At 38.7% G+C, this 14,249-nt stretch overlaps 1 long non-coding RNA gene across 1 annotated transcript; it reads left to right on the forward strand.

Annotated features, from left to right (window-relative positions):
• The first annotated feature begins 12,207 nt into the window (after nt 1-12,207).
• LOC141775875 (uncharacterized) lies at nt 12,208-13,959 on the forward strand. Its single transcript, XR_012595702.1, has 2 exons — nt 12,208-13,088; nt 13,124-13,959. It is a non-coding gene; the product is annotated as an uncharacterized LOC141775875 (long non-coding RNA).
• The last annotated feature ends 290 nt before the right edge of the window (nt 13,960-14,249 follow it).

Raw genomic sequence — 14,249 nt, forward strand, 5'->3', positions numbered from 1 at the left:
GATGTTCCTTATCTTAAATATGATGCTCCTTATCTTAAATATAATGCTCCTTATCTAAATATCATGCTCCTTATCTTAAATATCATTCTTCTTATCTTAAATATCATGCACCTTATGTAAATATCATGCTCCTTATCTTAAATATCGTGCTCCTTATCTTAAATATCATGCACCTTATCTTAAATATCATGCTCCTCATCTTAAACATCATACTCCTTATCTTACATATCATGCTCCTTAGCTTACATATCATGCTCCTTATCTTAAATATCATGCTACTTATCTAAAATATCATGCTCCTCATCTTAGATATCATGCTCCTTATCTTAAATATCATACTCCTTATCTTAAATATCATGCTCCTTATTTAAATATCATGCTCATATTATGCTCCTTAACTTAAATATCATGCTCCTTATCTTAAATATCATGCTCCTTATCTTAAATGGCATGCTCCTTATCTTAAATATGATGCTCCTTATCTAAATACCATGCTCCTTATCTTAAATATCATGCTCCTTATCTTAAATATCATACTTCTTATCTTAAATATCATGCACCTTATCAAAATATCATGCTCCTTATCTTAAATATCATGTTCCTAGCATGTTCCTTATCTAAATATCATACATATCATGCTTCTTATCTTAAATATCATGCTCCTTATCTAAATATCATGCTCCTTATCTTAAATATCATGCTCCTTATCTTAAATATGATGCTCCTTATCTAAATACCGTGCTCCTTATCTTAAATATCTTGCTCCTTATCTTAAATATCATGCTCCTTTTCTAAATATCATGCTCCTTATCTTTAATATCATGCTCCTTATCTTAAATATCATACTTCTTATCTTAAATATCATGCTCCTCATCTTAAATATCATGCTCCTTATCTTAAATATCATGCTTATATCATGCTCCTTATCTTAAATATCATGATCCTTATCTTAAATATTGTGCTCCTTATCTTACATATCATGCTCCTTAGCTTACATATCATGCTCCTTATCTTAAATATCATGCTACTTATCTAAAATATCATGCTCCTCATCTTAGATATCATGCTCCTTATCCTAAAATCATACTCCTTATCTTACATATCATGCTCCTTAGCTTACATATCATGCTCCTTATCTTAAATATCATGCTACTTATCTAAAATATCATGCTCCTTATCTTAGATATCATGCTCCTTATCTTAAATATCATACTCCTTATCTTAAATATCATGCTCATATCATGCTCCTTCACTTAAATATCATGCTCCTTATCTTAAATGTCATGCTCCTTATCTTAAATATGATGCTCCTTATCTAAATACCATGCTCCTTATCTTAAATATCATGCTCCTTATCTTAAATATCATACTTCTTATCTTAAATATCATGCACCTTATCTAAATATCATGCTCCTTATCTTAAATATCATGTTCCTCATATGAAATATCATGCTCCTAGCATGCTCCTTATCTAAATATCATACATATTATGCTTCTTATCTTAAATATCATGTTCCTTATCTTAAATATGATGCCCTATATATAAATATCATGCTCCTTATCTTAAATATCATGCTCCTTATCTTAAATATGATGCTCCGTATCTAAATACCGTGCTCCTTATCTAAATATCATGCTCCTTATCTAAATATCATGCTCCTTATCTTAAATATCATGCTCCTTATCTTAAATATCATACTTCTTATCTTAAATATCATGCACCTTATCTAAATATGATGCTCCTTATCTTAAATATGATACTTTTTATCTTAAATATCATGCACCTTATCTAAATATCATGCTCCTTATCTTAAATATCATGTTCCTCATATTAAATATCATGCTCCTAGCATGCTCCTTATCTAAATATCATACATATCATGCTCCTTATCTAAATATCATGCTCCTTATCTTAAATATCATGCTCCTTATCTAAATATCATGCTCCTTATCTTAAATATCATGCTCCTTATCTTAAATATCATGCTCCTTATCTAAATACCGTGCTCCTTATCTTAAATATCTTGCTCCTTATCTTAAATATCATGCTCCTTATCTAAATATCATGCTCCTTATCTTTAATAGCATGCTCCTTATCTTAAATATCATACTTCTTATCTTAAATATCATGCTCCTCATCTTAAATATCATGCTCCTTATCTTAAATATCATGCTTATATCATGCTCCTTATCTTAAATTTCATGATCCTTATCTTAAATATTGTGCTCCTTATCTTACATATCATGCTCCTTAGCTTACATATCATGCTCCTTATTTTAAATATCATGCTACTTATCTAAAATATCATGCTCCTCATCTTAGATATCATGCTCCTTATCTTAAATATCATACTCCTTATCTTACATATCATGCTCCTTAGCTTACATATCATGCTCCTTATCTAAAATATCATGCTCCTCATCTTAGATATCATGCTCCTTATCTTAAATATCATACTCCTTATCTTAAATATCATGCTCATATCATGCTCCTTCACTTAAATATCATGCTCCTTATCTTAAATGTCATGCTCCTTATCTTAAATATGATGCTCCTTATCTAAATACCATGCTCCTTATCATAAATATCATGCTCCTTATCTTAAATATCATACTTCTTATCTTAAATATCATGCACCTTATCTAAATATCATGCTCCTTATCTTAAATATCATGTTCCTCATATTAAATATCATGCTCCTAGCATGCTCCTTATCTAAATATCATACATATTATGCTTCTTATCTTAAATATCATGTTCCTTATCTTAAATATGATGCCCCATATCTAAATATCATGCTCCTTATCTAAATATCATGCTCCTTATCTTAAATATCATGCTCCTTATCTTAAATATGATGCTCCTTATCTAAATACCGTGCTCCTTATCTAAATATCATGCTCCTTATCTAAATATCATGCTCCTTATCTTAAATATCATGCTCCTTATCTTAAATATCATACTTCTTATCTTAAATATCATGCACCTTATTTAAATATGATGCTCCTTATCTTAAATACGATACTTCTTATCTTAAATATCATGCAACTTATCTAAATATCATGCTCCTTATCTTAAATATCATGTTCCTCATATTAAATATCATGCTCCTAGCATGCTCCTTATCTAAATATCATACATATCATGCTTCTTATGTTAAATATCATGCTCCTTATCTTAAATATGATGCCCCATATCTAAATATCATGCTCCTTATCTAAATATCATGCTCCTTATCTTAAATATCATGCTCCTTATCTTAAATATGATGCTCCTTATCTAAATACCGTGCTCCTTATCTAAATATCATGCTCCTTATCTAAATATCATGCTCCTTATCTTAAATATCATGCACCTTATCTAAATATGATGCTCCTTATCTTAAATATGATGCTCCTTATCTTATCTTAAATATGATGCTCCTTATCTTAAATATCATGCTCCTTATCTAAATATCATGCTCCTTATCTTAAATATCATTCTTCTTATCTTAAATATCATGCACCTTATGTAAATATCATGCTCCTTATCTTAAATATCATGCACCTTATCTTAAATATCATGCTCCTCATCTTAAACATCATGCTCCTATCATGCTCCTTATCTAAAATATCGTGCTCCTTATCTTAAATATCATGCACCTTATCTTAAATATCATGCTCCTCATCTTAAACATCATGCTCCTATCATGCTCCTTATCTTAAATATCATGCTCCTTATCTTAAATATCATGCACCTTATCTTAAATATCATGCTCCTCATCTTAAACATCATGCTCCTATCATGCTCCTTATCTTTAATATCGTGCTCCTTATCTTAAATATGATGCTCCTTATCTAAATATCATACATATCATGCTTCTTATCTTAAATACCGTGCTCCTTATCTTAAATATGATGCTCCTTATCTAAATATCATGCTCCTCATCTTAAACATCATGCTCCTATCATGCTCCTTATCTTAAATATCATGCTCCTTATCTTAAATATGATGCTCCTTATCTAAATACCGTGCTCCTTATCTTAAATATCATGCTCCTTATCTTAAATATGATGCTCCTTATCTAAATACCGTGCTCCTTATCTTAAATATCATGCTCCTTATCTAAATATCATGCTCCTTGTCTAAATATCATGCTCCTTATCTTAAATATCATGCTCCTTATCTAAATATCACGCTCCTTATCTTTAATATCATGCTCCTTATCTTAAATATCATACTTCTTATCTTAAATATCATGCACCTTATCTAAATATCATGCTCCTTATCTTAAATATGATGCTCCTTATCTTAAATATCATGCTCCTTATCTAAATATCATGCTCCTTATCTTAAATATCATTCTTCTTATCTTAAATATCATGCACCTTATGTAAATATCGTGCTCCTTATCTTAAATATGATGCTCCTTATCTAAATATCATACATATCATGCTTCTTATCTTAAATACCGTGCTCCTTATCTTAAATATGATGCTCCTTATCTAAATATCATGCTCCTCATCTTAAACATCATGTTCCTATCATGCTCCTTATCTTAAATATCATGCTCCTTATCTTAAATATGATGCTCCTTATCTAAATATCATACATATCATGCTTCTTATCTTAAATACCGTGCTCCTTATCTTAAATATGATGCTCCTTATCTAAATATCATGCTCCTTATCTTAAATATCATGCTCCTTATCTAAATGTCATGCTCCTTATCTTAAATATCATACTTTTTATCTTAAATATCATGATCCTTATCTTAAATGTCATACTCATTATCTTAAATATAATGCTCCTTATCTTAATCCCATCCTAACATTTATGTTTAGAGTAAAGCTTTGACATCTCTCTTTCTCTGTGTTAACATTCAGAGAGCTTCATTTTCTCTGAGACGACTTCAGCAGATGGTTCTTCACTAGTTATCAGCCTGACGTCCTCGGTGATAGTCACCAGAGGTCAGAGGTCACCCTCTCCATTAGAGTGGACACACGATGCGAACAAAGAATGTTTTTATTTCCCTTTCAGAGCGCCGAGCTTCTGGCCAGAGACGTGATATAGAGCCTGTATGCTCGTCCCTGACTCTGACACACTGATGCTGATATACATAGCTGAGGGTTAATGGGGTTCAGGTGCTTCTTGTTGTCTCATCGGGCCATTCCTCATCTCTATCGGCCTCCTGACCAACAGCCACAGTCAGCTCCAAGTTAACATGCTCCATAATATACGTCAGCTCTGAGGAATGTTTCTAATCATGTTTTCCTCCACAAACACTGAAAAAGGAAATGGAGAGTTTCCCTCTGAAGCCAGATAGCTATCAGGTGAAAAACACTTAGATTTGCTCTTCTTAAATGAAAGTAAAGCAACACAACGCAGCTCACTGTTGGAGTCGGGAGCTTCTTAACACTCCAATAAATATTATTTTCAGAAGAAGTTGTGCACATTTGTCCCCAAAAGGAAAATAAACTGCATAATATACTAGGAATGTTGTGTAATCATGTCTCCAGCTGAAGCGGTGACACTAATGAGAGTCACTCCTGGTTAATGAAAGGAAACATAAAATAAGGTGTAAGGAGGATGAGGACAGTTTGAGTTCTTACCTTCAGGGTTGTCTGCCAGGGTGTCTTATGTGTGACCTCCTCATGTTGCAGAATATTCAGCCTCCAGGCCTCTGTCTCCACCAGCAGCAGTGAGAGGTGGCATGGAAGAAGAAGAGGAAGAGGAAGGTCACAGTTAGAACTGTAGCAGGTTTGATTAAAACATTCAGCCAGTTATTTATAATCTCCGGTGATGAAGAGAAAAAACATGGAGAAAGAAAAACTTTCACTATGACTCATTCAGAAAAGTGACAAACAGCTCAACACCATATTGGCACACGACTTCACCAAATCCCTCCATTTTGTATATGTAGGCCCCGCCCCATTCTACCCAAACATATGGTATATTTGTACTATATACTATATCACTATACACCACTATAAACCACTTTATCCGACTATACCCCACTATAAACCACTATACCCAACTATACCCCACTATAAACCACTATATCTCTCTATACCCCACTATAAACCACTATAACCCACTGTAAACCATTTTACCCCCTATAAACCACTATAAACCATTATAAACCATTATACCCCACTATACCCCACTATAAACCACTATACCCCATTATAAACCACTTAACCCGACTATACCCCGCTATAAACCACTAGACCCCAGTATAAACCACTATACCCAACTATAAACCACTATAAACCACTATACCCCACTCTACCCCACTCTACGCCACTATAAACCACTCTACCCCACTATAAACCACTCTACCTCACTATAAACCACTAAACCCCAATATAATCCACTATACCCAACTATACCCCACTATAAACCACTCTACCCCACAATAAACCACTATAAACCACTATACCCCACTCTGCGCCACTATAAACCACTGTACCCCACTATAAACCACTCTACCTCACTATAAACCACTAAACCCTACTATAATCCACTATACCCAACTATACCCCACTATAAACCACTATATCTCTCTATACCCTACTATAAACCACTATTCTACTATAAACCACTATACCCCACTATAAACCACTTTACCCCCTATAAACCACAATACCCCACTATAAACCACTATACCCCCCTATAAACCACCATACCTCACTATAAACCACTATACCCCACAATAAACTACTATACCTCTCTATACCCCACTATACCCCACTATAAACCGCTATACCCCCCTATAAACCACTGTAAACCACTATAACCCATTATACCCCACTATACCCCAGTATAAACCACTGTACCCCACTATAAACCACTATACCCCTCTATAAACCACTATAAAACAATATACCCCACTATACCCCACTATATCTCTCTATACCCCACTATAAACCACTATAACCCACTGTAAACCATTTTACCCCCTATAAACCACTATAAACCATTATAAACCATTATACCCCACTATACCCCACTATAAACCACTATACCCCAGTATAAACCACTTAACCCGACTATACCCCGCTATAAACCACTAGACCCCAGTATAAACCACTATACCCAACTATAAACCACTATAAACCACTATACCCCTCTATAAACCACTATAAAACAATATACCCACTATACACCACTATACCACACTATACCCCGCTCTACCCCACTATAAACCCCTCTACCCAACTCTACCCCACTATACCCCACTATAAAGCACTATACCCCACTATAAACCACTCTACCCCACTATAAACCACTCTACCCCACTATAAACCACTATATCTCTCTATACCCCACTATAAACCACTATACCCCACTATAAACCACTATACCTCACTATAAACCACTTTACCCCCTATAAACCACTATAAACCATAATACCCCACTATAAACCACTATACACCCCTATAAACCACTATAAAACACTATACTCCACTATATATGACTACACCCCCCTATAAAACACTATAAACCACTATACCCCACTATAAACACCTATACCCGACTATAAACCACTATACCCCCCTATAAACCACTATAAACTACTTTACCCCACTATAAACCACTATATCCCCCTATAAACCACTATACCCCACTATACCCCATTCTACCCCACTATAAACCACTATACCCCACTATACCCCACTATACATGACTATACCCCACTATAAACCACTTTACCCGACTATACCACACTATAAACTACTATACCCCACTAGAAACAACTTTACCCCACTATAAACCACTTTACCCGACTATACCCCGCTATAAACCACTAGACCCCAGTATAAACCACTATACCCCCCTATAAACCACTATAAACCACTTTACCTAAGAGAGTGCTTCCTGCTCTTCCTCCTGTGCAGACGCTTCGCTGAGTTGCTCTTCGCTTTGCTTTCTTTTTATCATTGCTATGCTTATCTTTCGCTATTAAATTTTTGGAAAACGGGTCCTGGATACTTACAAATCACTGGGAGTTTAATTTATGAAAGAAACTGAAGGCTACCACTATTTTAAAAACTCTTTTACTTTGTGAGCGTGGCCTATCAGCAGCACAAGCCTGTACTATAGTGAACGGGAGCGAGGTGCTTGGCTAAAGCTAATCAGCAGCAAGATGCCTCCCTTCTCCACAGATGACTACTACAAACTTCTACAGAAGATAGCAGTGCTGGAAACAAAGATTATCCAGCTCGAAGTGAATGCGTAGGTGAATGGACTATGTGGGAATGAAACCACTCTACCACTGACTCAAAACAGTGAACTGGAACAGGCTAATAGAAAGCTAATTAGCACCAACAAGACCACCAAGAATCAAGAGGGCAATAAATCGACTAGTAGTCCTCCCTGGAACGTTCTTGGTGCAAAGCCAAAGTGTAAATCATGTCCCTGGGAAATGGGAGGAAAACTTACAGGCAGAACCCAGCACCCTCAGATATATGATGCGACCGGCTGGCCTGCATTAGCATCCGAGCATAGTGCCTCATCAACCCCTGTACAAAGTAAGGTCCAACCGTGGACAACTGTGAAAGGAAGGATGAGTAACAAACCTCCCCAACAAAGAAGTTTGCAACTGGAGAACAGATTTGCTCCACTGTTGCAGGACCCTGGATCTCGATCTGATGCCCTGGATAATGTCAACTCTTCACACAGCAGGGTAAGAACCAAAAGCAACTCTGAAGGTAAAAGGCTACAGGGAAAGCTAACAACTGGGCCTCAAACTCAAACTCAAACTCTGATTGTGGGTGATGCTGCTGTTAAAGATGTGAAAAGCATGTGGAGTAAAGCCATCAAAGTACTCTGTTTTCCCAAAGATATGGTCTCTGATCTTGCAGAAAGAATCCTGGATATTGTGACTGCACACCCAAATGTGAAAAATGTGGTATTGCACATTGGGTCGAATGATGTTGTGAAGCAACAGTCTGAAGTGCTGAAACGGGACTTTACTGGTCTGCTAAACACGGTCAGCTCTCTGAATGCTCAGGTGTTTATCAGTGGACCCCTGCCGCCAATCAGAAGAGGAGTCGAGAGATTCAGCAGGTTGCTGGGATTGAACACATGGCTTTCAACAGCATGCAAATCCCACTTAGTGCATTTTATTGACAATTTTAACTTTTTTTGGGACCGCAGACATCTCTTCAAGGCAGATGGACTCTGCCTAAACAAGTCAGGAGTAAAATTGTTCAACTCCAACCTATTCTACTTCCTGCATCATTCATCTGTTCCCTCTGCCAAGGACGCAAGACAAGAGGAATCACCACTGGAGGAAGACACAACACAATGTACCAGGGGACTTCAAGGAGAATCATTTCACCCCCCACCACAAGCCAGCCCTGGGATACAGCAGAGACAAGAGGAGGCGTCCTCATCCTCGCTTATCACCCTTTCTCCCTCCTCCCCCCTCTTGGAGTTCACTGACCACATGAAGGAGCTGGTCAATGCTGGAACTAAACTTACTCCCCGCCCTACACCCATTTTCTCTCCCATGATCCCCCCACGAGGTCGACCTCGAACAACTTTGGCACTATCTCCACAAGCACGACACCCACAACCTCCATCCCCTCCACGATGGAATCAGCCTCTGTCTCCGCAGCCTGATAAGGATGTTCCTTTACAAAATGTTGCAAGCACAGATTGATATGTGCTGGGTCCAGGCTTCAAGGCTAATGGTACACGTGACTGTTTCCAGGATAAGCTGGGGCCCTGTGTGATGAGAGCTTCTTCTATCTCAGTTCTAATAAGTAGTAGAAACAGAATGGTGAACCTGCAAAGAAACAGGAAGATTTTTACTGATTGTGCTAATTTATCAAATTTAGCATTGATTCCTTGCCAGCCAAACCATGTCCCAAAAAATAATAATAATGCTTCTAGCACATTAAAGCTAGCCCTGTTAAACGTCAGGTCTTTGGCAGGAAAAAGTTTTTTAATCAATGATTTTATTATTGAGCACAAGCTTGATTTTATGTTTTTAACTGAAACTTGGTGAGACCAAAATAACAGTGCAGCTGTTCTTATCGAGTCAACTCCTCCCAACTTTAGTTTTATGAACGAAGCTAGAATGCATAAGAAAGGAGGTGGAGTTGCCATATTGTTTAATGATTCTCTCCAATGCAAACAGATATCTTATGGACATTTTGCTTCTTTTGAATATGTCGCTCTTCAGCTGAACTCCTCTTCTCGAGCTTTGTTTCTCAATATCTACAGGCCACCTAAATACTGTGCAAACTTTTTTGATGATTTTACTGAACTGCTGTCTGTAATTTGTGTTGACTTTGACTGTGTAGTCATTGTTGGTGATTTTAACATCCATGTTGACAACCAACAGGACAGAGGGGCCAAAGAACTGTGTCAGGTTCTTGATAACTATGGAATGAGTCAGCATGTGACAGAGCCCACACACAATAGGGGACACACTTTGGACTTAATCATATCAAAGGGCCTGAACATTTCCAAGGTTGTAGTGATGGATGTTGCTCTGTCTGATCATTCATGTGTATTATTTGAGAGTACTCTTCCTGTGCACAGAAATGATAAGACAGAGGTGATCACAAAAAGGTATATCACTGAAAATACCAGTGATCAATTTGTTCAGGCTTTCTCTTCCACACCCACCCTCCCCTGGACCTCTGTCAATGAGCTTGTAGATAATTTCAATTCTAAAATGACAAATGTTATTGATACCATTGCACCCAAAACGGTGAAGATTGTCTCTGGTAAGAAAAAATCTCCATGGAGAAATACCATGTTGGTAAGAAATGAAAAAAGAGAGTGTCGAAAAGCTGAACGCCAGTGGCGGAAAACAAATCTACAAGTTCATTATGACATCTATAAAGAGAGACTTTGCATTTATAATTCAGAACTGAAAAATGCAAGGCGGTCCTTCTTCTCTGACATCATCACCAAAAACAATAACAATGCACGTGCCCTGTTTGCTACTGTCGACAGGCTAACAAACCCTCCTGTGTCAGTAGCCTCTGAACTTTTATCCACCAGGGCCTGCAATGAATTTGCATCCTTTTTTACAGAAAAAATTCACAAAATCAGACAAGCAGTCACTTCCTCCACAGCAGGTACAGGATGTTTGTTTCCCCTGCGTCCACTTAAACCTGGCGCAAATACCATGACACAGTTTTATCCAATAAATCAGACATACCTGGAGGAAATCATACAACATCTAAAATCCTCCTCATGCTGCCTTGACATTCTGCCAACAGGCCTTTTCAAAAAAGTATCAGATTGTATGGTCTCAGAGCTTTTACAGATTGTTAATGCATCTCTTGTTTCAGGAGTCTTCCCACAGGCCCTGAAAACTGCTGTCATCAAACCACTCCTCAAAAAGAACAATCTGGACTCATCAATAGTAAATATTACAGACCGATATCAAATCTTCCATTCTTGTCTAAAATAATTGAAAAAACAGTTTTTCAAAAATGAAATAGCTTTCTGGCACTAAACAACTCTTTTGATGTCTTCCAGTCAGGTTTTCGACGAAACCACAGCACTGAGACTGCTCTTGTTAAGGTCTTCAATGACATCCGATTGAACACAGACAGTGGTAGAACTACGGTTTTAGTTTTACTGGATCTCAGTGCTGCATTCGACACGGTTGACCATAATATATTACTAGACCGACTGGAAAACTGGGTGGGGGTTTCTGGCATAGCACTCAGCTGGTTTAAATCCTACCTAAAAGACAGGGACTTCTTTGTGTCTATAGCTAATTGCAAATCTGAGCTGAACAAAATCACATGCGGAGTTCCCCAAGGCTCCATCTTGGGGCCTCTTTTGTTTAACATCTACATGCTCCCACTGGGTCAGATTTTTGAGAACAACAAAATAAATTACCATAACTATGCAGACGACACACAAATTTACATAACTCTATCACCAGGAGACTACAGTCCAATACAAGCACTGAGTGAGTGCATTGAACAAGTCAATAATTGGATGTGCCAGAATTTTCTTCAGCTGAACAAAGACAAAACTGAGGTCGTAGTTTTTGGAGCCAAAAAAGAAAGATTAAAGGTTAGTGCTCACCTACAATCTGTAGGTCGGACCAAGCCAGAAACCTTGGTGTAGTCATGGACTCAGACCTGAGCTTTAACAGCCATATTAAGACAATTACAAAGACAGCCTTCTATCACCTGAAGAATATAAGAAGAATTAGAGGACTGATGTCTCAGCACGCCCAAAGCGAGAGCTGTGTTCGGATCCTCGGCAATAAGTCGGACTCGTTTCCGGTGGGGGTTGGCCTCCGCCAGGGCTGCGCTTTGTCACCAATCCTGTTCGTGATATTCATGGACAGGATATCGAGGCGTAGTCGGGTGGAGGAGGGTTTGCAGATCGGTGTGCTGAGGATCTCATCGCTGCTTTTTGCAGATGATGTGGTCCTGTTGGCATCATCGGTCTGCGACCTCCAGCACTCACTGGATCGGTTCGCAGCCGAGTGTGACGCAGTCGGGATGAGAATCAGCACCTCTAAATCTGAGGCCATGGTTCTCAGCAGGAAACCGGTGGTTTGCCTACTCCGGGTAGGGAATGAGTCCTTACCCCAAGTGAAGGAGTTTAAGTATCTCGGGGTCTTGTTCGCGAGTGAGGGGACGATGGAACGTGAGATTGGTCGGAGAATCGGAGCAGCAGGGGCGGTATTGCATTCGCTTTACCGCACCGTTGTGACGAAAAGAGAGCTGAGCCGGAAGGCAAAGCTCTCGATCTACCGTTCAATCTTCGTTCCTACTCTCACCTATGGTCATGAGGGTTGGGTCATGACCGAAAGAACGAGGTCGCGGGTGCAAGCGGCCGAAATGGGTTTCCTCAGGAGGGTGGCTGGCGTCTCCCTTAGAGATAGGGTAAGAAGCTCAGTCATCCGTGAGGGACTCGGAGTAGAGTCCTTGCTCCTTTGCGTCGAAAGGAGCCAGTTGAGGTGGTTCGGGCATCTAGCACGGATGCCTCCTGGGCGCCTCCCTTGGGAGGTGTTCCAGGCACGACCAGCTGGGAGGAGACCACGGGGAAGACCCAGGACTAGGTGGAGAGATTATATCTCTACTCTGGCCTGGGAACGCCTCGGGATCCCCCAGTCAGAGCTGGTTAATGTGGCCCGGGAAAGGGAAGTTTGGGGTCCCCTGCTGGAGCTGTTGCCCCCGCGACCCGATCCCGGATAAGCGGTTGAAGATGGATGGATGGATGGATGTCTCAGCAGGATTTGGAAAAACTAGTCCATGCATTTATCTTCAGCCGACTTGACTACTGTAACGGCGTCTTTACCGGTCTTCCTAAAAAATCAATCAGACAGCTGCAGCTGATTCAGAACGCTGCTGCTAGAGTCCTCACTAAGACCAAGAAAGTGGATCACATCAGTCCAGTTCTGAAGTCTCTACACTGGCTGCCTGTCTCTCAGAGAATTGATTTCAAAATACTGCTGCTGGTTTACAAAGCACTAAATGGATAAGGGCCAAAATACAATTCTGATCTTCTGCCGTGTTATGAACCATCCAGACCTCTCAGGTCATCTGGATCAGGTCTGCTTAGTGTCCCCAGAATCAGAACTAAACATGCAGAAGCAGCATTCAGTTTTTATGCACCAAATATCTGGAACAAGCTCCCAGAAACCTGCAGGACCGCTCCAACTCTCACTTCTTTTAAAACAAAGCTTAAAACTTTCCTGTTTGCGGGTGCCTTTTATTAAACCAGATAATGATCTGACACTGCACTATAACTTTTACTCTTTTGAGTTTTATGCAATTTTAGCTTCTATCCTAGCTTTTATTTTTAGCTTGTTTCTATTTTCTAATCTTTAATGTTTTAATGTTTTAATGTTTTTATAACTGTTTTAATTATTTCTTAATGTTCTTTTGCATTTTGTCGCAATGTTCTTGAATGTTTCTGTAAAGCACTTTGAATTGCCCTGTTGTTGAAATGTGCTATACAAATGAAGCTGCCTTGCCTTGCCTTACCCCACTATAAACCACTATATCCCCCTATAAACCACTATACCCCATTCTACCCCACTATAAACCACTATACCCCACTATACATGACTATACCCCACTATAAACCACTTTACCCGACTATACCCCACTATAAACAACTATACCCCACTAGAAACAACTTTACCCCACTAGAAATCACTTAACCCGACTATACCCCACTATAAACCACTTTACCCGACTATACCCCGCTATAAACCACTAGACCCCAGTATAAACCACTATACCCCACTATAAACCAGTATACCTCT

Source organism: Sebastes fasciatus, chromosome 1 (assembly GCF_043250625.1).
Source record: "Sebastes fasciatus isolate fSebFas1 chromosome 1, fSebFas1.pri, whole genome shotgun sequence".
NCBI lineage: Eukaryota > Metazoa > Chordata > Actinopteri > Perciformes > Sebastidae > Sebastes > Sebastes fasciatus.